We start from the raw sequence: 26,756 nt of genomic DNA, 5'->3' as shown, positions 1-26,756 counted from the left end.
CGCGCAGGCTCAGCGGCCATGGCTCACGGGCCCAGCCGCTCCGCGGCATGTGGGATCTTCCCGAAACGGGGCACGAACCCGCGTCCCCTGCATCGGCAGGCGGACTCTCAAGCACTGCGCCACCAGGGAAGCCCTATAAATCAGCTTCTTAATATATGACTTAGTCTGCCAAAATTAGCAGAGTTTAAAGTCTCATACATTTTAAATAAATTTGGTTTTTAGTGTATTTGTTATAAACTTAGGAATTTTGCAGAAAATACCGTGCTATCAAAAATAAAAAAAGGGGCTTCCCTGGTGGTGCAGTGGTTGGGAGCCCGCCTGCCGATGCAGGGGACACAGGTTCATACCCCGGTCCGGGAGGATCCCACGTGCCGCGGAGCGGCTGGGCCCGTGAGCCATGGCCGCTGAGCCTGCGCGTCCGGAGCCTGTGCTCCGCGGCGGGAGAGGCCGCGACGGTGAGAGGCCCACGTATCGCAAAAAAATAAAAATAAAAAAAATAAAAAAGGTATATTTGATTTGAATTAATTGTGCTAAGAATTCAATTTGTAGTGAGTGCAGTAAGAGAAGTCTAGAAATATTCATTTCTCTAATCTTAGTATATTACAGTGTCTTAAATTTTGGATTCTATAGCTAAAATCTTATTGGCTGTTTATTTTCAGCTAACAAAAACTTTTTTTTAATATTTGTTAGAGAACCCAAGAAGGGAATGTCTTCAATCTCTTGCCTGGATGTTCAAAGCAACAATTTTTTAAAGTATATAAATGGCAGATATATTCTTCCCTTCTCTGACTATTGCTTTCTCTGACTCTATATCACTCTCATTTGACTTTTCCACCTTATCTACACAGCTACTACATTTTTATTTAACAATTATTGGTATCAATAACTGGTCTGCAACAAGGGATTGTTTCTAGTTGAGAAGACCAGAGGACTCTTACTCTTGGTCACCTTGGAGAAAAAAGAATTTGGGTTTCAAAGTAACAAGGAATTAGATTAGAGATGATTAACCAGCTACACAAATAAGAATTTTTGTTCTAAAAGTTGAGTTTCCTATATTAGCAATACACATTAACATGGTGAATTTGAGGTGGACATATTAGAAGGTCTACTCCAAGGAAGAAATAGTGCTTAAGAAGTAATTATTAAAAATACAGAATTCTGTGATGTCATAAACAAGGATATTTGTTTTGATTTGACTACAGCTATTTGAAATCTCAGTTTTATGTATCATTTTAGGAAACTTGCATGTCTTTTTCCAGTTTGCTAGAGGTAGGCAAGTTAAAACACTTTCTGAAAATAATAATGTATCACTGTGCACTTTCAGCCTATTTCACCAAATGCACTAAAAAAGCATAGCAAATAGTAATTCATTTTAACTCACATGGTCTCTGTTTCATTTGAAGCTAGAAGATGCCATGACGGTTTTAGTACTGCACTTCTGACTCCTTGATTTAAATCATAAATATTGCTCTCCTCATTTTATAGCTATAGAATCTGGATCAAGCAAGGTCATACTAATGGAAATTCAGAACAAGGATGGCAAGTAGTTTCATCTCACTATAATGGTAGTGGCTGTCTCAGGTACTGTGGTAAGAAAGATTCTGAGGCCATACCTGGCTCAGAAGGATAGAGCATGGTGATTGATACTGATGTCTTCTGTAAGCATGGGAAGGGAAGAAATGTGCTGTTCCTGTTTCAATAGCTGAGATATCTAAATTTCTGTTCGAAGTGGAAAATAAGATTAAGTTGGAGCAGATTTCCAGTGGGTAGTACTATATAGATAATTTTCAAATTAATCAAGAAGTTATTTATTGAATGTGAAGACAACAGAGTTCTTTCCACTTGCCAGCTGGGAATAAAGGCTTTTCCTTCTTCCCCTACTGCTTCACAAATGACTCTTCCAAAGATTAACCATAGGTGAGAAGGGATAATTTACCAGCCATGAGGGAGTGCTGTTCAGTCACAAGTGCACGAGTGTCTGTATGTCTGTTGACAGGGCCAATAAAGAATGTATTGGATTGCTACTCTGTGTGTTTTCTCCTTTTGTTTTCTAAAAAATCAACAGAAATTGATACTCAAAGAAGAATTCTCTTTGCATGTTTTGCAAAGAGTCATTATATAAAATATATGATGAAAAAGAAAATGGACATAATGGAAAAAGTGGAAGTTAAAAATTTGAATGCTGACAAGTATGTGGTTTTAAAACTTTCAGAGAGCTGAAATTACCTTTTACCCCACTGCTTTAGTGTGGGGCTGATTCTTCCTAATGTTAGGATAAATGCCCTTTCTAAGTATTTATTGAATAAATAATGTGTTTCAGCCACTAGGAATGATAGAACATTCACTAATTCTGTATGTTTGCTGAGCCTATTTTTTATTTTATTGTAGTACTGGAGATAAGAATGTGAAAACAGTTGGGGTGTAAGCAAACAGCAATCAAAGACAGTTTTAGGATATTCTAATTGAAAGCCTTTTATTCAGTGGTCATTTTACTTTCTCTTTCTTCTGCAAGAATTATAGTTACCCACTAATAATAGTAATCTTTCCAGAGAAACAATTTTTTATTTATTTATTTTTCTTTTTTCTATTGTTGTATAATTATTGTATAATCAAATGCACATATCTTAATTGTTTGGCTCGACTATTTTGACAATTGGGTTCACCACTGTAACCACCACTCTAAGTATAGAACATTTTCATCACTTTTAGAAAATTTCCAAGTGCATTTTCCCAGTCAACTCTATTCCCATCCTCCTTTTCCTGGTCAGTCATTTTCTGATGCCATTACCTATAGTTAGTTTTGCCTTCTGGCATTTCTTATAAATGCAAATATTCAATGTGTACTCTTTTGTGTCTGGCTTCTTTTGCCCAATATGATTTTAAGATTCATCCATGTTGCTATATGTATCAGTAGTATATTATTTTTTATTTCTGAGTAGTATTTCATTATGACTGCACCGGTGTTTGTTTAATCATTTTCCTGTTGGTTTGTTTCCAGTTTGGGGCCATTTATGAGCAAGGTGGCTATCATAATTCTTACAGAAATATTTTGGTGGTCATATATTTTTATTTCTCTTAGCTAATACTTTAGGAGTGAAATTTCTGGATCATAGGGTATATATATATTATGAAAAGTGCAAAACAGTTCCCCAAAATGATGGTATCATTTTATATACTCATTAACAAAGAATGAGAGTTCCAGTTTCTCCCCATATTTGACAACATTTAATGATGTTGTTTTTTTGTTTGTTTTGTTTTGTTTTGTTTTTAATTTAGCCATTGTGAAAGCTGTAAAATGGCATTCTGTTGTGGTTTGGAGTGCTTTTACATGTACTTATCGGCCACGTATTTAACTCATTTTTAAAATATCTGTTCAAGCCTTTTCTCCGTTTAAGAAAACTGGGTTTCTCATCTGTTTATTGACTTTCCTTTTCTCATTCCATTGACCTGGCACCTTGATGGAACATCATTTTATTCTATATTTGTAGGTCTATGTCTCTACTCTCTATTCTGTTCCATTGATCTGTTTGTCTGTTCTTATGCTAATAAAACATCCACACTCTCTAGATTATTGCAGTTCATTAGTGAGTCTTGAAGTCAGGTAGTGTAAGTTCTCCAAATTTGTATCTTTTTCCCAAGACGGTTGTGACTATATTTAGAGTCATTGCATTTCCACATATATTTTTTAGAATCAGCTTGTCAATTTTTAAACCAAATCCTGCTATAATCATGATATGAGATCTTGTTGAATTGATAGATCAATTTGGGGAGAATTGCTATCTTAAAAAATTGTCTTACAGTGCACAAACATGACATATCTTTCCATTTATTTAGGTGTTCTTTACTTTCTTTTAGCAAAGCTTTGCAGTTTTATCCTAGATGTTTTACACATCTTTTATTAAATTGATTCCCAGATTATTTAATGTTTATTGATGCTATTAAAATTAAATTTTCTAAATTAAATTAAATCTATTTTCTTTGCTAGCATTAAAAAAATAGATCTTTGCATCTTGACCTTGTAACCTGCAACTTTGCTTAATTCATTTATTAGTTCTAGTAGATTTTATTTTTGTAGATTCCATATAGTTTTCTATGTACATAATCGTATCATCTACAAGTAATACGTTTTCTAATCTTTGTGCCTTTTATTTTTTTTCTTGCCTAATTATTGACTAGTTACTCCAGTCATTGTTTACTAGAAGTGATGAAAGTGGATATCTTTGCCTTATTCCCAAACTTAGGAGAAAAATATACAATATTTAATCATTAATTATGATGGTAACTGTAGATTTTTTAAAGTGATGTACTTTACTGACTTGAGGAAGTTTTCTTCCATTCTTAGTTCATTGAAAGTTTTTTCATGAAGATGTGAAAAATTTGGTCAAATACTTTTTATGTACCTACTGAAATGATCATTTTACCATTATGAAATTTATCTATTTTAGTCTTACTCTTTTTCGTGAAATCTATTTACATTAATATAGTCACTTCAACTTTCTCATGCTTAGTATTAGCATAGTATATTTTCCCACCCTTTCACTTTTAACCTACTTGTGTCTTTGTTTTCAAGGTGTGTTTCTTTTAAACATCATAGAGTTTGGTTTTGAATTTTTTATCTAGCCTGACACTCTGTTTATAGTTAGTTCACTACAATTAATGTAATGATTGGTGAGTTAAATATATCATCTTAATTTTGTTTTCTGTTTCCTGTTTACTGTCTTATTTTGGGTACATTGTATATTTTTTAGTATTCCATTTTATCTCATGCATTTATTTTTAGCTATATATAAGTTTTTGTATTATTTTACATGTATTCTCTAGACATTACACTAGGTATCACTAAGTTGGCACACTTTGCTATAGCACACATTATAAGTGATATTGTATTGCTTCATTTACCTTACATCAATAAAATTTCCTTTACCCTCCTTCTACCCTTTGTACTCTTTTTTTTTATATTGTTATTTATTCCACAGCCCCATGATACATTGTTTTAATTTGTGTTTTATGCAGCCCATATTCTTTTCAATAAATTCAGAAATAAATATAAAGATATACCATCTGCATTTTTATTTATATAAATTTTACATTTATATGTATATAAATTTAAAACACTTTTTATTTTCACAAACATACTTACTTTATTTATGCTCTTCATTTTCCCCTGTGTTTCAGAATTCTATCTGGTATCACACTTATACTAGAAAGGGACTGCTGCACTACTGTCAGCTTTTGTCTGCCTGAGAATATGTTTATTTTGCCTTCAGCTATATATCTGAGTTCAAAGTACTGCCCCCCTCCCCCCAGCACCTTATAGATAATATTTCCTTTTCTTCTAGCTGCCATTGTTTGTGCTGAGAAGTCAACTATTATTCATATTATTATTCTACTCTGCATAATGTAATTTGTAATAAGATTTGTAATAAGAAATATGTATTTGGTCTTCATCATCATTCCTGGCACAGAGCTCCTAAAACTAAAACCCTTGGAATTTCCTAAGTGATAAGAACAAGAGTGATTAAGGTATCTTTTGTTATTCCTAACAAGACTCTTTCCGCTACTCCTGAGTTTATGCTAATGAGGTGACCTTTGGAAAGCCCCTAAGGATGGGGAGTTGTTGCTAGGAGGAACCAACCACGTGATTAGAGGGTTGGAACTTTCAGCTCCACTTCTGACCTCTAGGGAGAGGAGAGAGGTTTGAGAGTGACTTAATCACCAGCAGCCAATGATTTGATCAATTATGCTTGTGTAATGAAGCTTCCATAAAAACCCGAAGGAAAGGGTTTGGAGAATTTCCAGGTTGGTGAACACATGGCAGTGTTGGGAGGGTGATGTGCCCAGAGATTTGGAAGCTCCATACCCTTTCCCCCATACCTTGCCCTATACATCTCTTCCATCTGGCTGTTCCTGAGTTATATCCTTTTATAATAAACTGATAATCTAGTAAGTTTTGAGAACGTGAAATTTATGACCAGTTGGTCAAAAGCAGAGGTGATTACCTGGATTTGTGATTGATGTCTGAAGTGAAGGTGAGGGTTCAGTCTTGCAGGACTGAGACCTTAACCTGTGGGATCTGATGATAAACCCAGGTGGACAGTGTCAGAACTGAAGGAAATTGTAGGACATCCAGCTCATGTCACAGAATTGCTTGGTGTGGGAAACACCTCCCCCATTTGGTCCCCAGAAGTGTTCTGGAAGTATAGTATGAGATGAGAGGAGAAACTCAGGGGCATTTTTTGCCTTTATGGTGTCATTGTTCTCTAGATGCTTTAAGACATGCCCTTCGTCTATGGTTTTCAAAGACAAATTTGATTATGATGTGCCTTAAGTTTTATTTTGGTTTTTGGTATGTATCTTGCTTGTAATTCACCAAGTCCCTTGAATGCATAGTTTGATTTTTTTCATCAGTTTTGAAAAATTAACAGCCATTATCTCTTCGAGTAGTTTGCCCCATTCTTTCTTTCATCTTTTTTGGGCAGCCTAATTACATATGTATTATACTGTTTGATACTATCCCTCATATTTTAGATATTCTGTTCTTTTTAATTCCTATTTTAATTCCTATTTTTACTTTTTTTTTCTCTTTGTTTCTGCTAGGAAGCTTTTTATTGATCTGCTTTCAATACTGATACTGCCCTCTGCTGTGTCCAGTCTATTAAGTCCATTTTTTACCATAATTTTGACATATAACATTTCTATTTAGATCTCTTGTCTTTGCTGAAACTTAACATTTCTTCATGCTTATTTATCCACCATTTTAACTATATTCTTTAGCTTTTTAAAAAATCATGGTCATTTTAAATTCCTGGTTTGATAACTCTAACATTTGAGCTCTCTCTAGATCTACTTCTATTCACTATTTCCTCTCTTGTCCATTGGTCATATATTTTGCTTTTTTTTGTTGTCTTATAACCTTTCATTTTTTGCCACATATTTTGTATAAAAGAAAGAAGGAACTGAAGTAAATAATATTTGCTTTTAGAAAGGGGCACTTTTAAATTAGGCCACTAGAGCAGGGACTGAGTTGATATGATCTAGTTAAGCTGGGTTTGACTTATTTCAACATTAGCTTATTTTTGTTTCCCACTGTCTTCAAACGTTTTGAGGATGGAATCAGGACTTTTCCTTCTGCTAGGCTTGAGATCAGAGCACTGCCAAGACTCCAGAGATCTGCTTGTGCTTCAAAGCTGAGCTGTAAGCTTTTAGAACTGTGGAATATCTCCCCCGCATAGGGAGATTTGTACTCATTTGAGCCCTTGTACATGTCAGTGGGGCTGTTTCTTAGCTCTCATTCTTTGACACCACTCCCCACTGCTTTTAGTGTATTACTCCTTACACTTGAGCAAGAATTGGAGGGTAGGTGCAGATTTGGTCTGTGGGTGGAGTTCTAATTCCAATCTGCAGTGCCAGCTCACAAGTGACTGTTAACACTTTAAATCTGTATCTAATGTCTACTTATGCCCCTCCCACACTCCACCCCATGTCATTCTTCCTCATGCTTCCTTTGTTCTTTTCTCTTCTATGAAGAACTTGGCACTTTCTGGACATCAGTTCATTGAAGTTTCATTGTGTCCTCAACTCTTCAATGAGTTTTAAAAACTATGATTTTTGTAGCTTATCTGGCTTTTTGTTGTTATTGTTAGAGTGGGAGTAATAGTCTCTTGTGAGTTTCTTTTTTTTTTTGACACTACGTGGGCCTCTCACTGTTGTGGCCTCTCCCGTTGCGGAGCACAGGCTCCGGACGCGCAGGCTCAGCGGCCATGGCTCACGGGCCCAGCCGCTCCGCCACATGTGGGATCCTCCCGGACTGGGGCACGAACCCATGTCCCCTGCATCGGCAGGCGGACTCTCAACCACTGCGCCACCAGGGAAGCCCTCTTGTGACTTTCTTATCTGATTGGAAAAGAAACTTCATTTACATTATTATTATTATTGTCATCATTATCATTATTATTATTAATTTGAAATGCCCTCATTATGCATGGGATCTCTAGTATAGTTGCAAGTGACACATAAAACAGAGGAATCAAACAACTACAACGCCCTCTATTCTCACTAGAAAATGCTTGTAAGAAATTAGATGTTTTTGTTCTCTTCTGAGTTTAGCAAACTGAATCTTGTAGTACTTAAAACATGAGGGAATTTTGGAGCAGGGCATCTCAATGACTCATGCTCTCCTTCTGGTTTCTTGAAATTCAAATTTGGAAACATTTAGCAGAAATATTTTGGTGCTCTGAACTGGTGATGGTGTATATAGGACCCTAATTGTCACTGACTCATTTCACAAAAGATCTTTTTCCCTGCATTCTGTTTCCTACTTCTCTAACTTCCAAGAAATACTTTTGATAATTAAGGAAGACCTGTACTTTCATGTGTTGCTCTTCTTTTACTTTACAAATTGATATCCTCCATATTCATGCTACAGTTTTTTCAGATGTTGCATGATGTGATTATGCTATTAATGTTTTTGCTTTCAAACTTCATATATTTACTTATTTTAGTCTCTCCTTGCACATCAGTGCCTTTATCTATTTAATTACTTTCATTCTTACTTGAATACAATCCATGGTGTTTATATAAAATTTCTGGTACACTTATCCAAACATAGTCATGTACATGTGTATGTGTGTGTGTATATATATATTACATGTATGTGTGTATATTAGGTGTGTATATATATATTGCATGTATGTGTATTCATATATAACAAATATTAATAAACATGCACACATTTTAACAGAATTTCTGTATCAGCATAAAGCTTTTCATATTACATTAGTACCATCTATACTCTGAAATAGAATAGACAGTTTTGTAACTTGTTTCTCCCATTCACTATCCATATATTCTTAAATATATGGATATTGATAGCCCATTTTTCCTTCTGTTGTGAGAATTGTCATATTTAAAACTTCAGTAGCTTATCCTAGCAATTTGATCATGCACCTTGCCCTGATGGAATTCTGCCTGGACAAGGATTAAGTAACAATTTGATAAATATTTGTTTTCCTTTGGTGAATATAAATCTCCCATTCTTGGAATGGAGAATGGGTACCTTTCTAAATTTATTTTTTAAGCACTGGTTTACAAAATCTTCAGAGTAATTCCCATCCCTAAAATCTCTTTTACTGGTTTTGTATTGTTGAGTTTTCTTGCTATAGTGGAAAGTAAAATTACATAGAAGCAATGATGAACAGCTTTCTTTCCTTTTTTTATATTATAAGTTTATTTTAGTCTGATTGTCCAGTGTTGGATGGGACCCAGTGGACACTACTCCACAGATGATTTACTTTTCTGGGCTAGGGAAGTACAGATGGGCTTTGAAATATTGCATACCATTGTCAAACAAATTGGACAAAAGTAAATCATATATGGGGTTCCTGATTAGGTTAACTTGAAACAACATTGAGGGACCTTTCCAAGTTTTTAGAATCGCTGGCTTCTTCAACAAATGCTCCTCTAACATTGAAAATAACCTATGACCCCTAAACTTGACCTGGACAAAAGGGTCTCCTTCCTTGGGTCAGCAAGTTAGATATTCCTTTATAGCACAAACATACACAAAAATACAAAATACAGACAAAAAACAACCTTTAAAAAAAGGATACCTCTGTCACTTGAGATCTGGCACTCAGCACTGGTATAACATGGCCTATAGTCCTAAGCATCTATTCTTGTGGCCAGCTCCATTCAGGCACCAGGGAAAAGCCTCTCCATGTCTTTAGTCTTTTTTCCTAGAAATCACAGGAGATAGCCTCCAAATGTGGTGAAGGTCTGGGGATTATGCCTTCATGAACATTGAAAATTGACACTGTTTTATAGTACAGGAAGGATTTGAGAGGCAGAAGTGCTTCATTGGCAGAAAAGACATGCTAATTAACTTGTCATATGCTTCCTTCCAGATAGCATGACTGCAATAGATTTTGCAGTATAATGGAATATTGTTTCTCAGTAGTGATGAGAGTCCTTTATTTTGCTTATTTTCCTGTTCTAATTCATGGTTCTGGATGTACTAATGACATAGCATGAAATTTACAACAGTTGCATATGATGACTGAGAAATTATTACAATAAAAAATCATTGATATTTACTCACCTGTGTGTATGTAGATCTAGAGGTAATTTAGGTGAAGTGTGACACTAGTTTTTTACATTAACAAGGTGGACATTGATTGCAATAATTGAGAATAGTTGTGGTCTTATCAAAAAGTAATGGCTTAATTAAATTTTTCAAAAATTAAGCACAAATATCAGATTTTAAATAATGGATTTAAATTTTAATATTACTAATTTTATGATTTTAATAGTTGACAGAATATTTTATAAGAAAATAAGACAAAATAATTTTAATTAAAAAATTTGATAGCATTTATTGAAGTATATTCAAATTTAATAAACTTTTGAAAATAATGACATTACTTTTATTTATTTAAACCATTTCTATCAATACAGCACAAGTTATACTAAATCATGATCAGAATGATAAAAATCAGTGTTTCTGTTGAAATCAAGAAAAATAAAATATAATAAATAAGTTATGAATTACATATATCTGTATTTCATTACACGTCCAAACATTACCAGCTGACCAAGGAACACCCTGACATTTGCAGTAATAATAATCTTTTGATATTTTTTAAACTTTCAATTGTATAAGAACCATAGCTGTATGCATATTTTTCAAGTTTTTTATTATGTAAAGGTATATTTGTCAATGTAGAAGAATAAAAATAATGTGTCTAGTAATTCATTTGCTTGACATATAGTTTTAAAATTATTATTTAGTGGTTAAATATTTAGTATAAAATTTTAAGTATTTAATTATGGTATATGGATCTCATTTGGCCTTGATTCTGCATTTGTTAAGCGTAGAACTGCACTTAATTAAAAAAAAAATGTAAACCAGTTATTATATATTAAAAGTTATCATTGATTTCCTTAGGTATGATGATAACATTATACAACTAAATGTCTATGTTTTGTAGATACTCTTACAGAATTATTTAAAAGTTGAAGTGATAAAACATCAGAAATTTGCTTTAAAGTATGACCCCCAAAATCATTGTAAGTTTCCTTGGTTTTTATTATCTTAATGGAACTCTATTTGAAAAGAAAACAAGCAGGCAGGTGTTCCATTTGTAAGTTAGAGTTTAGTGAAAAAATGTCTATTATTCCATTTGATCAAGAACTTTATTTTCATTTACCTCAAAGTATATTTTGAAAGTCTTAAAAAAGTCCTGGTGGCATTAGAGTTCAGGGGCTAAAACTGTGTGTTTTAAAATGAGTCCAACCTGGGTTTCAAGTCTACATTTTTAGTAGCTTTTTGACTTGTGGGTAAGTTGTTTATATATCTTAAATCTCAATTTTCTCATTTGAGAAATGACAGTAATACTACTTATACTATTGTCATAGCATCATAGTGAGAATTAAACAAAATAATATATTTTGCTTAATACAGTGCTTGATACAGAACAAGCACTCAAGATGATAGGTACTTAGTAGCATTAGTCATCATGAGTTTGGGGTTATAAAAAGACTAGATATGAAAGTGGTTGTTCTCCTTTGTTTATGGAAATAGATTATTGGCAATGTTTATAGAGCATTTATGTTTTTCTGGGCATTCGGTTAATTGGACCTTTAGCTAAAAGTGTATCTTTTCTTTCCATCTAGCATAAGTTTCTGAAAGGAAAGTGAGCGTTTCTGGTTTGGACATAGTGAAGCTCAGAAATTCTGAGGTTGTCATATTGGATGTTTGTACTTGAGCAGACATCATTGCCTGGTTGGAGTGGGATGGTTGGTAGTGGGAGAAGACGGCTGAGGTTGGATGGGAAGAGAAAGAAAAGAGGAAGAGAGAAGAATAAGAGAAAGATTTAAAGAACTAAAGAAAGAAATATTGGTGCCTGGCACTTAAAAATGGCAGACAATAGGAGAAAATGTTCTAATTTTCAGAGTAATAAAAGTCTTCAAACTACATAATGTGAGTCATTTTAGTATTAGAGATGGGTATATATACAATAGAAATATATATATAGTACATAGTTTGTATATATTCACACATATGTATATATGAAAGATGAAAGAGAGAATTAGAAAATAGGTATAAAAATTAACAGCCATGCCTTTGCTGCCTATCATCTGAAATCAAAGAGGCTGGGAGTTTCGCTTAGGCTACCACTTAGAGCCAGATATTGTAGATTTTATATATATATATATATATATATATATATATAAATATATATGTAATATACACATATATTTCATATTTGAGGAGCCAATTAATTGACATGCTAATTGATAAGTCAGTAGCTCATATGATTTTTCTGTGGTGTGACATAATATTAATGGAACAAAAAAGTGCTCCAAATACTCTTAGAAAAATTACACTGCATTAAGCTGCTCATTTTGGACATCTCCTGGGTGAAAGTCATAGACTTCCTGCATATTATACTCTTCAGCTAACGTTAGGGGCTCCAGAGCTCTGGGATGACTAGAATAAAATTCAAATAGCTTCAAGATAATTTAAAATTTTAATATTATGTGAGCTGTATCCTCTTGATCTTTCTGACCTAAAATCTTAGAGTTATTTTCAGCACTGTTCTCTCACCCTCACATTCCAATATGTATAACACCCTTGTATTACACCCATTTCTCCTCTGCAATTACTCAAGAAAACAGTAACTTATTTATTCTCATGCTGACAGTCTTTTTCAGTTCCAGATTCCATATAGCATAGGAGAAGCAGGAAATGCTACCAAGGCATAAATGCCCGTGAGAGAGAGTGAATTCTGTTGCAAGGTTCTGTTGTATATTCTTGGAGGGTGAGGGTTCCAGAGACAGGGTTGAAATCTTGTTTAAAGCTAACCTTCTGCAGCAGGTTTACAAATTAACAAATAGAAGAGGATGAGTCTTAATCACGTCATCAGTAGCTCTTCCCTAGGGAAACAGGAGCTGCAAAGAGGCAATTCCCATACTATGTATATGGAGAAATATATCAGGGGAGCTAAAGAATTACTCCTGAGACCCATTACACTGGAGCATGGTGGCATCTGTCCCAGTGATCTATAGCTTATGTGCTATGCATGTATTTTTGCTTTGGATGATCATTAGCTGTGTGTACTGCAAGTGCATCTCCATGCTCGAGGAAAAGGGGAAAGGAAACCTTTGGCGAATGCTCTTTTATTGAAAGGGTGAATTGTTCTTAGGCAGGTTGGAAGAAGTAAGCCAGGTAGGCATGGGAACAGAGGAAATCAATGATAGGACGTTTGTGATTAGAAGTTTGTGACTCAAAGTAAATAGTGGAAAAGAAAACCATAGCAACAATAAAATGCACAAACAGAAAACCTATCCACCATGGAAATTTTAGCCTAGTTAAGAGGATTTCCTTGTTGGAGTGTGTGGGAACTGTTTGAAGAAACACAGGTATCGAACAGTGGGGACTGTTTGATACACAGGAGAATCATGGGCTCCGCCAATTGGGAAGAACCTTGCTAATAAGCCGGGAGGAAAAGACTTAACATGACAACCCTCCTGTGAGGGGTTAAGAGGCAGCTGCAGGTGGGCTTGCCATGGCAGTGAAGAAAACTTTTCATTCAGTGCCCAGCACGGGGAAAACCAGAATAAATGGGACACTGTTGCTCCCTTCATTGCATCAGTTCTCATAAATGCCCCCGCTCCAAGCAGGCACATAAAAACTCAAATCGGATACCACCTGAACTCTAGCTCAGAGAATTTCTCCAGTTTCACCTTTCCTTCATACACTTTAAATTTTTTCATTCATCAGATCATGCTTCATCAATTCTTGATTCAGCAATTCCTGACATACTTAGATTAAGATATTGGTCTCCACCATTTAACTTTATCATGTTTGGATTAGGTCACCATGCTTCAGACAGTAGACTGTGTACCCATGTAAGGTGTTACTTCTGGTAATTGCTCCTTAGTTCTCTAGCTGCCAGCATGGGCACAAGGTCCTGAAATTTTGGGCAGAGCCCTGTTCCCTGGGACACTGCAGGCTTGATCCATGGTTCCATTCAGCTTGCTGGCATCTGACTTCAAGGTGATAGAAGTAAAAACAAAAACCATAAGGAAGTGCTATTACAGAGGTACCAACTAAGTGCTGTGGGAACTAGTGGATGGAGCAGACAACTAGGTTTATTTTTATTAAGGCCTCTGAAAAATATCTCACTATATCCAGTGGGAAAGATGGGGAAAAGTAGGTGAGTAGTTAAGTACTTTTTCATCTGGTTGGACAGCAATCCCCAAAGTAACTAATAATGTTAATCAACTAAGTAAATGTTGGAATGAAATCCTGAATCACAGCACTTAATACCAAGCAGAGGAAAACAAAAATAAGTGGTGACAACGACTAATACCTAGGAAGACAACAGCAGTGGCAGCTACCACTTATCTGATAGTTGAACTGTACTGGAGCTTTGCAAGTATCACAGTTAATCCTCTCAAGACTCTTATGAGCTGAACTCGGTCCTTATTTTATAGAGTCGGGAAGGGGAGGTAGGTAACTTGCTCAGGTTTGCACAGCTAGTACAAAAGAGCCAAGATTTTACCCCAGGTTGGTTCACATAGAAGGCCCCTTTATTTGTGTTAACTCATTTCATTCTCACAGCACAATGAGCTAGATTTTGTCAGCATCTCCCTTTAACAAAGAAGGGAATAGAGGTAACTCTAGCTCCAAACTTTGGCTCACCACTAGAATATAATGTTAGTTGTAATAATAACATAAACACTTGGTCTAATCTAATGGTAAAAGCTTGGTTAGAGTAGAAATTAAGGCTTGAAAAAACACATATGATTTATTATTTTGTGGATCAGAAAAGAGAAGACCTGGGTTATAGTTCTATTTTATCATTTATTAGCTATGTGCTCTTGGGCCAGTGTGTTAAACTCTCTGTACCTCAGTTTCATTATCTATAAAGTGTGGAAAATAATACCAGCCTCCATACCCCATAAAGCTTTAGAAGGAGAAAATGTGACAACGTATATGAAATTGATTTGAAAGTATGAGTGTTATGCAAATCTATGCTTTTGTTTTGTTGTTATTTTGAAAAGGCAACTGGTAAAAAAAATGATCATCTGAAAATGGTGCAATAAAAAGTGTTATTTTATGCTTACATGAATTAAAATAATTCAGACACATGATTTTAAAGATCAGGGAGCTAGAAGTTTGCCTTTGCAATGAAAATGAAAATTAAACACACTTAAAAGCCAAGCCTAATAAGGTAACATATGGGTCTGAAGTATAGCTGTCCCCTTAATATTCTTAGGGCTTTTTACTCCTTCAATTAAAGGCAAGAAAAAATGAGTCTTATAGACAAGACAACCTGTGGGTAGTTGAAGCACAAAAGAACCCCTCACTAGACACAAGTATATATTTTAGGATATATTCTTTTGACTCTTTGATGTGAGTGTAAATCTATTTATTTACAGAATTGCAAACCCACTTACCAACACTATTATCCAGGCATAGTATTTCTAAAAGAAAAATAATTATAATCAATAAAGTTTCCGTCTTCCACAGGATCAAAGAAAATACAATAAAAGAGAAGTTAATTGAAAACTAATTTAATTCCAGTAGTAGATTAAAAAAAATTATAATTTGAAATAAAATTTGAATTCCAATTGTGTGGTTTCTTTTCCTTTTTAAATATGGGGTCTTTCTCCCAGGTTTAAATAATTATATTCCAAAATTGTTGGGGAGAAAAACCATCAATTATTCTTTTCTCATTTGCTTTCATCTTGGTTCCCACCACAGAGAATGACCATGGCTTAATTTACTTGAGATCATCTTTTGAATGTTTTTGTCTTTAGAGTTTTTTTAATTTATGTCCTTCACTCCTATAAAGTAAAGGAATTTCCAGCATTGGATAGCAGAGAGAAGGTCTGTTGTATTCATAGCTAATACTAAGGGATGAGAAATATATGTAAAATGGATTACGTGTCATCTTTTGAAGCTGTGACCCCTATGGGTCAATCTCAGAGTAATCTCTCTTGCAGAAATGTATAGTCTAAATAAGAATTTTATTGTTTCTTCATTTCTCTGGAAGAATATAAGGAGCCATGTTTCACAGGAAAGCTTATAAAAATTCTAGGTTGTCTCCTATTCTCTAAAACCCCATATCTCTTAGGTATTTACCTCATAGCACTATTACAAGGAATAAGTAAGATTTATTGAACTGACTGATTGTAAGCACCTAATCAACATTAGCTATTTTCAATAGCATCTGAGAGGACCCTTCTCCTCATTCATGACTTGCTGTCCCTTCCATTTCTCTCCATCCCCCATCCCCAAACACAGACTCCCCTCTGAACTCCTCTGGAACCCCTTTGTCCTCACCTTCCACCTTCACTATCAAAGCCCACGGTTTCTCTTTTACTTCCACTGTATTTCTCTCCACAGCCTACCAGCAAAGTTATAACCTTCTATGTTTTGACCTTTTTTTCCAATTCTGCAATGCTGAAATCAAAAAAAAAAAAAAAACGAATGTGGCAACAGCAGAAATTTCCTTAGAGGGATGAAGAGGACCAAGAACTGAGCAGGCAAAGCCAGGACCCTCTGGCAGACCAAGGGAGAGGAAAGACTGAGAACACTCACACTTCACAGATACACAGGATCAGGAAGTGGAAGTTATTTTTTCCTGGTCTCAGGGATAGGACAGGACACTGACATTTGTGGAATGTGTTCTAAATGGCAGCCACTTAATCCTCCCACAACTCAGTGATGCTGGTATTATTGCCATCATCCTTACAGACAAGGGATTTGTATGATATTAAGTCATGAATCTGGGTTGCAGCTCAAAACCTTGTTTCTAAAGACCCTACTATCATGAATAAAAGGTGCTAATTCCCCCAGCTGAGGATGAAGCAAAGCATTGGTAAGGGAAGTTTGAGTTTGATTTGTGAGCTTTCTACCAACAAGCATTCAAAATGTTTTTATTGAGTGGCAGTTAGGTGCCAAATATTGGTTTAGGTACTGGAGTGGTTTATAAGACAACAGCAAGTTTACATCCTAATAGTGAGGGCAATGAAGAAAGCAAGAAAGCAAGGAAGGGAAGGTGGAAGGGAGGGAGGAGGGAAGGTTAAGAGTTATGGTAGATTCAGATCTACTATAGATTGGGTGGTTAGAAAATCAAATTGATAAGGAGAAATTTGGATTTTATCCCAAATGTGATGGGGCTTTCTTTTTCAAAGACACTTAGATTCTCAAAGTAACTTAGATTCTCAAAGTGACCATACTTCCTTCATCATCGGCAATGGACTGGAGATTTATTTTCTGGATGGGTTGGAAAAGAGGGAGTCTGGGTTTATTGACGTTAAGCCAGATGAGGATTTTGGTACTTCATTGAAAATAAAAGAATTCAATAAAAATATACTCAGTTAAAAATGAGACTGTCCAACTGTCATTCCCTCGGTGGCCATCCATGCTTATATTCTCATTCCACACCGTACTTTGCCCACTCCCAGAGAGATTAGGAGATTTTCCTTGGATAAACAAAATAGGAAAATGATAACACTATAGATGCTAATTATAGTGATCCCCCAATGAAATGTCTGAGTTCACACTGTTACCTCAGAGTAAAGCCTGCCACTCCCCAGGCCAACCCATCACTACAGAGACCTCTCACCTATCACGACAGTCAATAGATGCTACCTAAAGCAAACAAGCAGATAGAAATAAGAGTTTAATCAGATTCTTTAAAATGATATAAACACCAGAGGAAACAGTTAAAATGACTTGAAAAATGGTTGCTTCTGGAAGATGGAAATCATGGGTAAAAAGGGTTGGGGATATCATTTATTTAAAGTGTTTATAGAAATATTTGACTTTTAAATTATATATATGTCTCACTTTAATACACATAAAAATTAAATTTAAAGGGTGAACCATTATTAAAATGTGCCCAAATTCCTACAGAAAAGACTATTGGTCAAGCAACATTTAAAATCTAAATAAAAATTCACGGAAAGGATTGATGAGAAGTATAATAGAAAAAAAACATGATTCACTAGGTTAGATGAAGGTGATTTTATGTGGCTCTAGTGAGTGTTAAGTTTACATATTCTGATATATGATCTCTATATACAGAAAAATGTCTTTGGATATAGACAGAGGAATACTTTAAACTTATAATCGTACACAAAATATCCCATAACATTATTTTTTGTTCTTTCACAAGAGAAGCATCAGTATGTAATGGTTAGGAGCCCAGGAGAGCCAAACAGCCTGGGTATGAATCCTGTCTTTGCTATGAACTAGCTGTGCCTAATTTCCCAGCTGTAAAATGGGTGCTATAATAATACCTAGCTCATGGCATTGTTATGAAGAGTAAATGACAATATTTGTAAAGTTAAAAGAGTATCTGACCCATAGTAAGCACTATATAAGATTTTCTTAAATACAAATCACAAACATATTTTTTTGTTACAAACTTTATTAATGCTATAGGCCTATTCCAAATTTATTAAGTTTTAAAACTAATATCTCAAATATTGAAAACTCTTTAAGACATTTCTTATATTAAAACTTACTACAATTTATTAAAAGAAACTAGTTCTCTATTTTATCCATGCACATAAAATTAAATATTCATGTATATAAAGTACACATATCTCTGCATGTACCTTTAAATGATAGTTCTAGTGGAATAAAGTTATGAACAATTAACCAAAGTAGACAAGAGATGGACACGTTTAAGATAGAAAGCTTTGCACTGAAAGGCAGCATGTATCACTTTTCAGTGTCAATTTGATTATGGGTTTGTTTTAACCTGTTCTCTAATGGTTAAAGTTAAATAGCATTATGAAGACATTGTAACTAGGAAAGGACTCTGGGAAAGGAAGTTGCTTATGGGGTTAAAACTTAATGAAAAGTAGACTTGAACTGGATCCTTGATGGTAACTTTTAAAAGCATTGTTAATCTGTCAGCATGTGGGTAGTATTTGTAGTATTTGTGTGGACATTTACAGGGTCCAGGCTTTATAGTTTCCACTAAGGAAAAAAACCCAAAAAACAAAAAACTCTTCTTCCATTAAACAAATGAGGGAAATTGCTCTGGCTTCAATCAACAAGTATTATGGAGCACATACAAAATTTCTAAGGCATACAAGAAAAATTACACTTTGTTCCTGGCCTTGTTTGGGAGGTAAGACATAAACCTGAGTTAAACAATTCAGGAAAAGTTCACCTAATGTCATAAAACCCTAGGAGTCTTAACTGAAAAATAAAGACTGATATAAAAAATAAAAAGTACCTGAAGGTGAAGAAAGGAGGGATAACTGGTGTGGCTGAAGTGGTGTGGAATTCGATCCTTTATGGAGAAAGTGGAAGTCAGCAGGTTCTTGGAAGATGGATACAATTTGAGTATTCAGAGAAGAAAGGAAAGATATTTCCATTCATGGAAGATAAAATGGCACAAGGTCTGTCAAGTAACTAGTTTGGTTAAGGAAGTAGAAAGGACTAGAAATAAGGCTTCTAGATCTCTTTTTCAACCAAATAAATGGTCCAGGTGCACTGACTTGAGCTGAGCTTTCTCAGGGTTGAGCCCTGAAGGAAGTACAGGTATGATCTGTGACTTTGAAGCATGGAATAAAGGGGCATCTGAAAAAATAACACCAAGGACAAAAATAAATGAAAAATCAAAGTGGACAGCCCAGAAAACCATGTGTGAGTTAAAGGGACTGCCTTTAATGAGAGCAGGATGAAAGGAACAAATTTAGTTGGACACACAATAGACAGATGTTGAGGAATTCTCCAAAAGTTCTCCTCTAGAGAGTCAGGGATGCACGGACATATGGCCTCACCTATGGCTGGTGATGGAGCCGTGAAGGACACCATGCAGGTTCCAATGTAAGTTGGAATGCTAGTTTGGGACCAAGTTATCAGAAATCATGAGTTTTAGGGCAGGCATGAATTTCACTCTGGAGGCAATAATGATCTCCTGGATCATTAACTAACTGAGATAAGGAAATAATAAATTTAGGAAGACCACGTAGGAGGTTATTCATGTATCCCAAGTGATAAGTGGTGATAAGACATGAACCAGAAAATTAGAAACGGGAATGGAAAGAATGAAAAAAATATAAGAGACATTGAGGAAGAAGGATTGTTAAGGTTCAATGATTATTCGGCTCCCAAGAGTGAGGTCAAAAAAGAGAAACGAGTCAAACATAATTCTCAGGACTTGAGAATAGGTAACGGGGAGAATCTTCTGGGGGAGCTGCTGAACGAAAGGGAAGGTGAAGATTACATTGCTTTCAGTCGGATGGCATTGAAAATATATTGTAAAAGTGAAATCATTTACTGAATTTAATTAATGAGGAATTCATAGCCAACTATTTGGCTATGCTATTTTAAAAAGGTAAAAATTCTTAGGCTTTGCTATCTTAAAAAGGTAAAAATTCTATATCTATTAATACCTGTTGATTCATAATTAATCTTGATTAGCCTATGGGTCTCATGCTATTTTTCTTGCAAGCTGATAGACAATATTTGGTATTTGACTCAGCATTAATTAGTTACATTTAACTCTAATGGTCTTGATTTGGTTTCTTGGGGATAGATGTTATTTCACCTTTTGCCGTATTCTTAGAACTAGCTATTAGGATGAAAATTATATCACTGAGGCCAAAGTTCACTCCACCATTGAAATTTCTTCAAGTGACAGACCAGTCATGGTCCAACACAGCTTTGAAAATTTTATAGAGCTTGAAGAAGAGACTCTGGGAAAGGATACATCAAGGCAGTGACCAATGAGGTAAGAGATAGGGGAAGAACAAATATTGTAAGACTTGAGAACGATGTTTCTGAAGCTTTAATGTGCATATAAGTCACCTGAGGAGGGATTTTGTTAAAATGCAGACTTTGATTCAGTAATTCGTTGGAGAAGCCCAATACTCTGCATTTCTAACATGTTCCTAAAAGATGCTGAAACTGCTGATCCCTGGACCACATTTTGAGTAGCAAGGCACTAGAAATAAAGAGAGAGGATTTTTAAATGAAGGAAGGTTTCAGTGCTCCTCGATTTCAGTTTCTTTTCAGATGCACTCTCCACCCTTCTCCACCTGGCACTGTGCCCCAGGAGGCTGATGTTTATGGATTATAACAGTGGGCTTCTTTGTTTTGGTTTTCTGTTGGTTTGGGTTAGTGAGAAGAATTGGCTGAAAATGGAAGGAGGCACGTGAGTGAGATCTGGGTATGTACAATTAGTTTTGCTATAACAGGACATTTGTTGTCTTCAAAATCACGACACAGTGCAAAGTCATGCAGTTAAAACCACAGTGTTGGGCTTCCCTGGTGGCGCAGTGGTTGAGAGTCCACCTGCCGATGCAGCGGACACGGGTTCGTGCCCCAGTCCGGGAAGATCCCACATGCCGCCGAGCGGCTGGGCCCATGAGCCATGGCCGCTGAGCCTGCGCATCCGGAGCCTGTGCTCCGCAACGGGAGAGGCCACAACAGTGAGAGGCCCACGTACTGCAAAACAAACAAAAACAAAAAAACCCCACAGGGTTATGGGAAAATGGGACTGGGGCAGAGCACACGAAATCTTTATCAGTGACACACACACACACACACACACACACACACACACACACTCAAAGATGGAAACCCAATAAAAAATATAGCACAGTTTTACACATGTTAAATTGTTAAAAATACACAGATATATTACAATAAATATAGCTTTACCTTAAAAAGGACCTGCATGCAGTTTGATTGCAGAAGTGGGCATTGGAAAAGTTGTAGAATATGAGTTATCGTAAAGTGGTAGAAGGTGGATTATCTGAAATTGGAAGGAAAGTTGTAACACCAGATGTGGGTGTTCGTGGCTCATAACACATGGTGAACTGAGGTAGCAGGTAGATATTTGAGGTGTGTGCGCATGTGCCTTCTGTGTGTTCCTGCTCAGCATAGTTTAGCTATGCGCTTTTCTCTGTTCGCTCAGTATTTCTCATGGAGGAAATTGTGCATAAGCAAACATCAAATTTAGTTATGCTTAAATTGTTCCCTAATATATCAGTCACATTGGAACAAATTTGCATTTTCAAAATAAGAGTTTTGTTGCAGGTTGCTGCCGATCGTCTGCATTTCTCTGTTTAGGTACATGGCTCTTGTAGGTATCCCCTCCTACAGCTACAGAACTTACTTCTGGCTTCTGGTAACCACCGGTCTCCTGTCCACTTCAGAGAAGGTATGGTAACACCTCCGTTATTTCTAACCCTGGGTGATTTCACCATTGACTGTTAGTTTTACTTAACCTTGCCTACACCTTTGTAAATAGTCCTTCTAATGTCGTATTACCTACAATTACCTACACTGTTTGAGTTGGCCATAGTGTTCAAATGTGATTAGTGATGTGAAGAGGTAAAGGAGAATGAGGGCTTGGTGGAGGACTTTGGATATAACTTCTATTGGGGTCCATTAACAGATATTTTAATGAACTGGTTCTGCACACAGCAGCCTTTAAAAAGTAAAAGTAAATCAGATCAAGTCATTCCCCTTCTCAAGAACTTACAATGGCTTTCCTTTGATCTTAGAGTAAAGGCAATGGTCCTTTCAGTGGCTTACAAGACTCCGCATGGCCTGGTTTTCTGCTCCATCTCTGAATTCTTTACTCTCTAGTACCAAGTCTCCATTTTGCTCCCTTTGCTCCAGAGACCCTGGCCTCCTTGTAGTTCTGGGACACAGTAGGCGGTCTTCTCAATGATGTAGGCAGGAGTTTGTGGAGGCATCTTAACTGAAGAGATTGGAAGGCCGTTTAGGAGTATAATTTGTAACAGGGAACAAATTTTCCTAAGTATGAAGGCCCTTGACTTTTCTGGCTGGGTCAGACAATTCATTCATCCACTGAAAAGCTAAGCAATGTTGTTCAGATTAAAATGTTTTCAAATTGTGCAAATATGACTCGAATGAAAAGGGAGGGCTACAGAACCACCACAGGCTGTTGGAACTCATTCAAGAAGCCCACTGCCTGACCCATGCAGGAATCTTACCATCTGTGAAGCTCGTCATCCAGTCATGGCCTGAAAATATTTCAGGTTCTGTCTTACATTTTATTAGGATTCAATTATAAGTCATTTTTGAGTAAAAAAAAAAAAAAAAGTGTGTCTCCCTGCCGGATAGCTCCAGCCAGGCACTATGGCAATAATATACCACTTTGTTTCATTAAAATTAAAATTTCCTTTTGTGTTTAAGGTTAATCCCTAAAAAGTTCTGAAACCCAGCAATTCTCCCTCAGATTCTAACAGCTTCATCCAGCTTTGCTCCAGAACACAACCAGAATTTTGCCCACTCTTCAACGTTCATTTATACTTCGCTGGAAAATGTTCTGTTTTACATTCTTATAGCCATCACCAGCATCATAAGCTCTTAAGTGATTTAAGGCAGACAAATGAGGGAAGCTCTTCTAATGATGCAAATAAATTACATTTCATAGTTTGAAAGATTAAAGAATGTGCCTGATTTTTCTCCCAACATTCTTAGCTTTAGTTAGAATAGATGAGTTCCCCAGGTTTGGAGTTTCCATATGTTTACACATAAGAAAACCAGGGGATCTATTTTCTTACATTTCTGTCTGAGAATAATTTTTATTGAACTTTCAAGACTAGTTTAAGGTGAGTGTTATTAAATTGAAGTCACTGAGTTGGCTATAAGACAAAGCTGTCATTTGACTATGATGCCTCTATTATATGAAATATTTAAATTAGGGATCTATTTCACTGTTCTTAATTGAATGATTCAAAACAAAGAGGAGAGTACAACTTTAATTCATATACCTAAAACAGTTTCTGTGAATGGCAGTTATATAAATTCTTATAGGGCATGAGTAGAATAATGACATCTAAATAATCACAATATTCATTCATTTTCATTTATTTGATGTTTATAGAGCATAGATTATGTGGAAATATTACACTAAAATAGCAAAGAAGAGTGGTGTTTAATAGTGTTTCATGTTTTTTTATTGAAGGACACATGAGCCTTAAAACTGATAAATGATAGACTCTTTGGGCAACTAAATTACACTTTTTGCCTCCTTATGATGAAAACCTTCCTGACATAGATGTTCGAAGATAAATGCTACTCTCCAGCTGTTTATGGTAAATTCATTTATGCCTCACGGACTACAAGCCAGACACAGAGAGACGGAAACTCACAGTTGTTTTGTGTTCCTCAAATGCCTAACTGAAGTGTATGTAAGGCAAGGAGTGGAAACTGAATGTGTTGAGTGATGTAAAATAATTCACGTAATCATGTGGATGCTTAGTGACTCAAAGTGATGAAATATCTGCAAAATTGAATTTATGTTTATGTAGATGTTTTGTTACTCTTTATTCATACTCTCAAATTGAAAGCCTTTATTATAATCATATAAATACTGAGTTTGGAATGAATTGTAAACACTATTATCAAGTTTTTGCAAAAGTTTTATGTGGGGAAATCTTAATCAGGAATTATTTCTCCTCAGATACTGTGTTTTCGCTTTCAGAAAAGTCAGCTGCCCAGGAAAGACACTAGGGGAAAATAACTACAAAATATAGAAGACAAACAAAAAACGATGTTAAAAAAATCCCATGGCAATCGTTTTAGACAGTTACACTGTAAAATAAGAGAACAGCCATTATACAGTTTGACCAGATAGGAGATGTGTATAAAAGTGGCATGGACAGAAATAATTTAGTACGTTTATGACAGCTGGCTTACAGTGAGACTGATGGACAGGAAGGTGAGTTCTGAGGAAGGCATTGATGGTACCAGCATTAAGTGAAGATCAACAGAGACTTACTTTCCCAGCCAATTTTCTGTTCTTGTGTAGAAACAGAAAATGTACAGTGATGAGTGCAACGTCTGTTGAATTGTTTTCAGTGTGCCAAGCTAAAATGGGGTTTTTAGTTTGAGAAACAGGTTTTAAGAAAAGAAATAAGGAGAAAAATGTGGCCCAAAGTTAGGAAAGAAAATATTTATGTAAAGAAAGCTTTACAAGAGATACTATAAATTTCTGACTGAAAATAGGTTGACAGGCAGCTTGACAGCATGGCTGAGGGAGACAGGCAAGAAATTCTGGGTTCTATTTTTTCATACAATGACAGTTAAATGCAACAGCAGTTTGGTACAGTTGGGCTTTAGGGAAGACGTTTTTGTCATGCATGTTCCTTCTGCTTGCTGATTTATGGGGAGACAGTTGCATTGAAGGAAAGGAGGGGAACAGCTATCTGTCTAAGATGAGGAAGAGCCCATGCAAGGTGGCAATTATAGGGAGGTGGCAGGAAGCTGGCCGAGGGTGGTGACGCCTCATAGTCAAAAGTCAAGGAGGATTTAACATCAAACAGGAAGCCTCACCATAGAGAAATAGGAGCACAGAACATGGATGATGTGATTATAGGAAGCTTAGCGAGGATGCCAACTGACATCTGGGCCAAGCTGAGTATAAATATATGTATCGGTCTAGAAATTAATTAAATCTACTTATGTTCAATACTGAATATGGATTATTACCAACGAATAACTCCTTGCCTACCTGTCTAAATCTACTGGTTAAGATTGACATGTAATTAGGTGGGTATATATTCTATTTAACTACTAATCGACTAAGGTCCTTTTACCCAGTTGAAAGCTATTGCCGACTGAATCTGATCCTGTTTCAGGGATGGGTCAGTGAAGAACTAGGGTGAGTGTGAAGAATGAGCTGCTTGTCAAAGCAGTTACCTGTATTCATAGGAAGTGGGGCTAGAAAAATAATGACTTCTTTATTTCTTGGCTAGGTCCCTCTTTCTCTTTGAAATAATTCACTACATTCATGACAGGCCCTTAAAAATATCAGTTATTAAACAATTATAAAACAGTGGCTTCTCTACAGTCTACATCTTGATGTAGCATTTGTCAGGAATTCCAGAGTTTTTTAAAGGAAATTTGTCTTATTTCTATGAATACTACAGTTGCTATAGTCCCAATAATTCCACATTGCAAGTGAAATAGCCTCTGGAAAAAAAAAATTTTAAACGTTTTATGGAGAAAAGAATAGGAGTTAACCAAAAAACCTGCTAGAAATACAAAGAGAAATAGAAATACACTGGTAATGAAAGGCTTTATTTCACATGTTACTGTCCATGCATAAGCTAAGTAACATAATAAGGTACATGTAAAAATCTGTTCCCTGAAAATACTAGCTTTTCACATGCATGTGGATTATTTATAAAAATTACAAAACTAACCCAAGTAAAGTTCTTTAACTCAAATAGACTAGTTGCCATGGTAAAAACAAAGGAAGTTTCAATGAGCAAATAATATACATCCACCCACTCTCCATAGGCCCCAGTTCTTTATTTTTTTTATTCAAACAGAAAGTCACAAAAGTTATAATCATCCTCATCAGTTCACTCAGTCCCATGTAATTAATTTTTTTTTAATCTTGATCTTTTGTTAGCACTTTTATGAATTCATCAGTTTTCCATTAGAGTTCTGAAAATGCTTATTCATTCAGTTCAGCAGTATAGTCAGTTACCAGAAACCTGTACTTGTCAGTATTTTCCATGAATTCCTTGAAGATGAAACCCTTTTATAGGAACATTTTTGCAAAAGCATCAGAGTACACCCAGAACTGTCTGTAAATGACAAAAGACTTAAAAATGACCACGGTTAAAGATTTCATGAAAGTTAAAAATAATGTAATTGAAAAGGAAATTTAGTTATTTCTTTTTTTTTTTTTTTTTTTTTTTTTTTTGGTTATTCGGGCCTTCCACCTTTT

Source organism: Lipotes vexillifer, unplaced genomic scaffold (assembly GCF_000442215.2).
Source record: "Lipotes vexillifer unplaced genomic scaffold, Lipotes_vexillifer_v1.1 scaffold37, whole genome shotgun sequence".
NCBI lineage: Eukaryota > Metazoa > Chordata > Mammalia > Artiodactyla > Lipotidae > Lipotes > Lipotes vexillifer.
Note: the sequence above shows the minus strand (reverse complement) of the source record.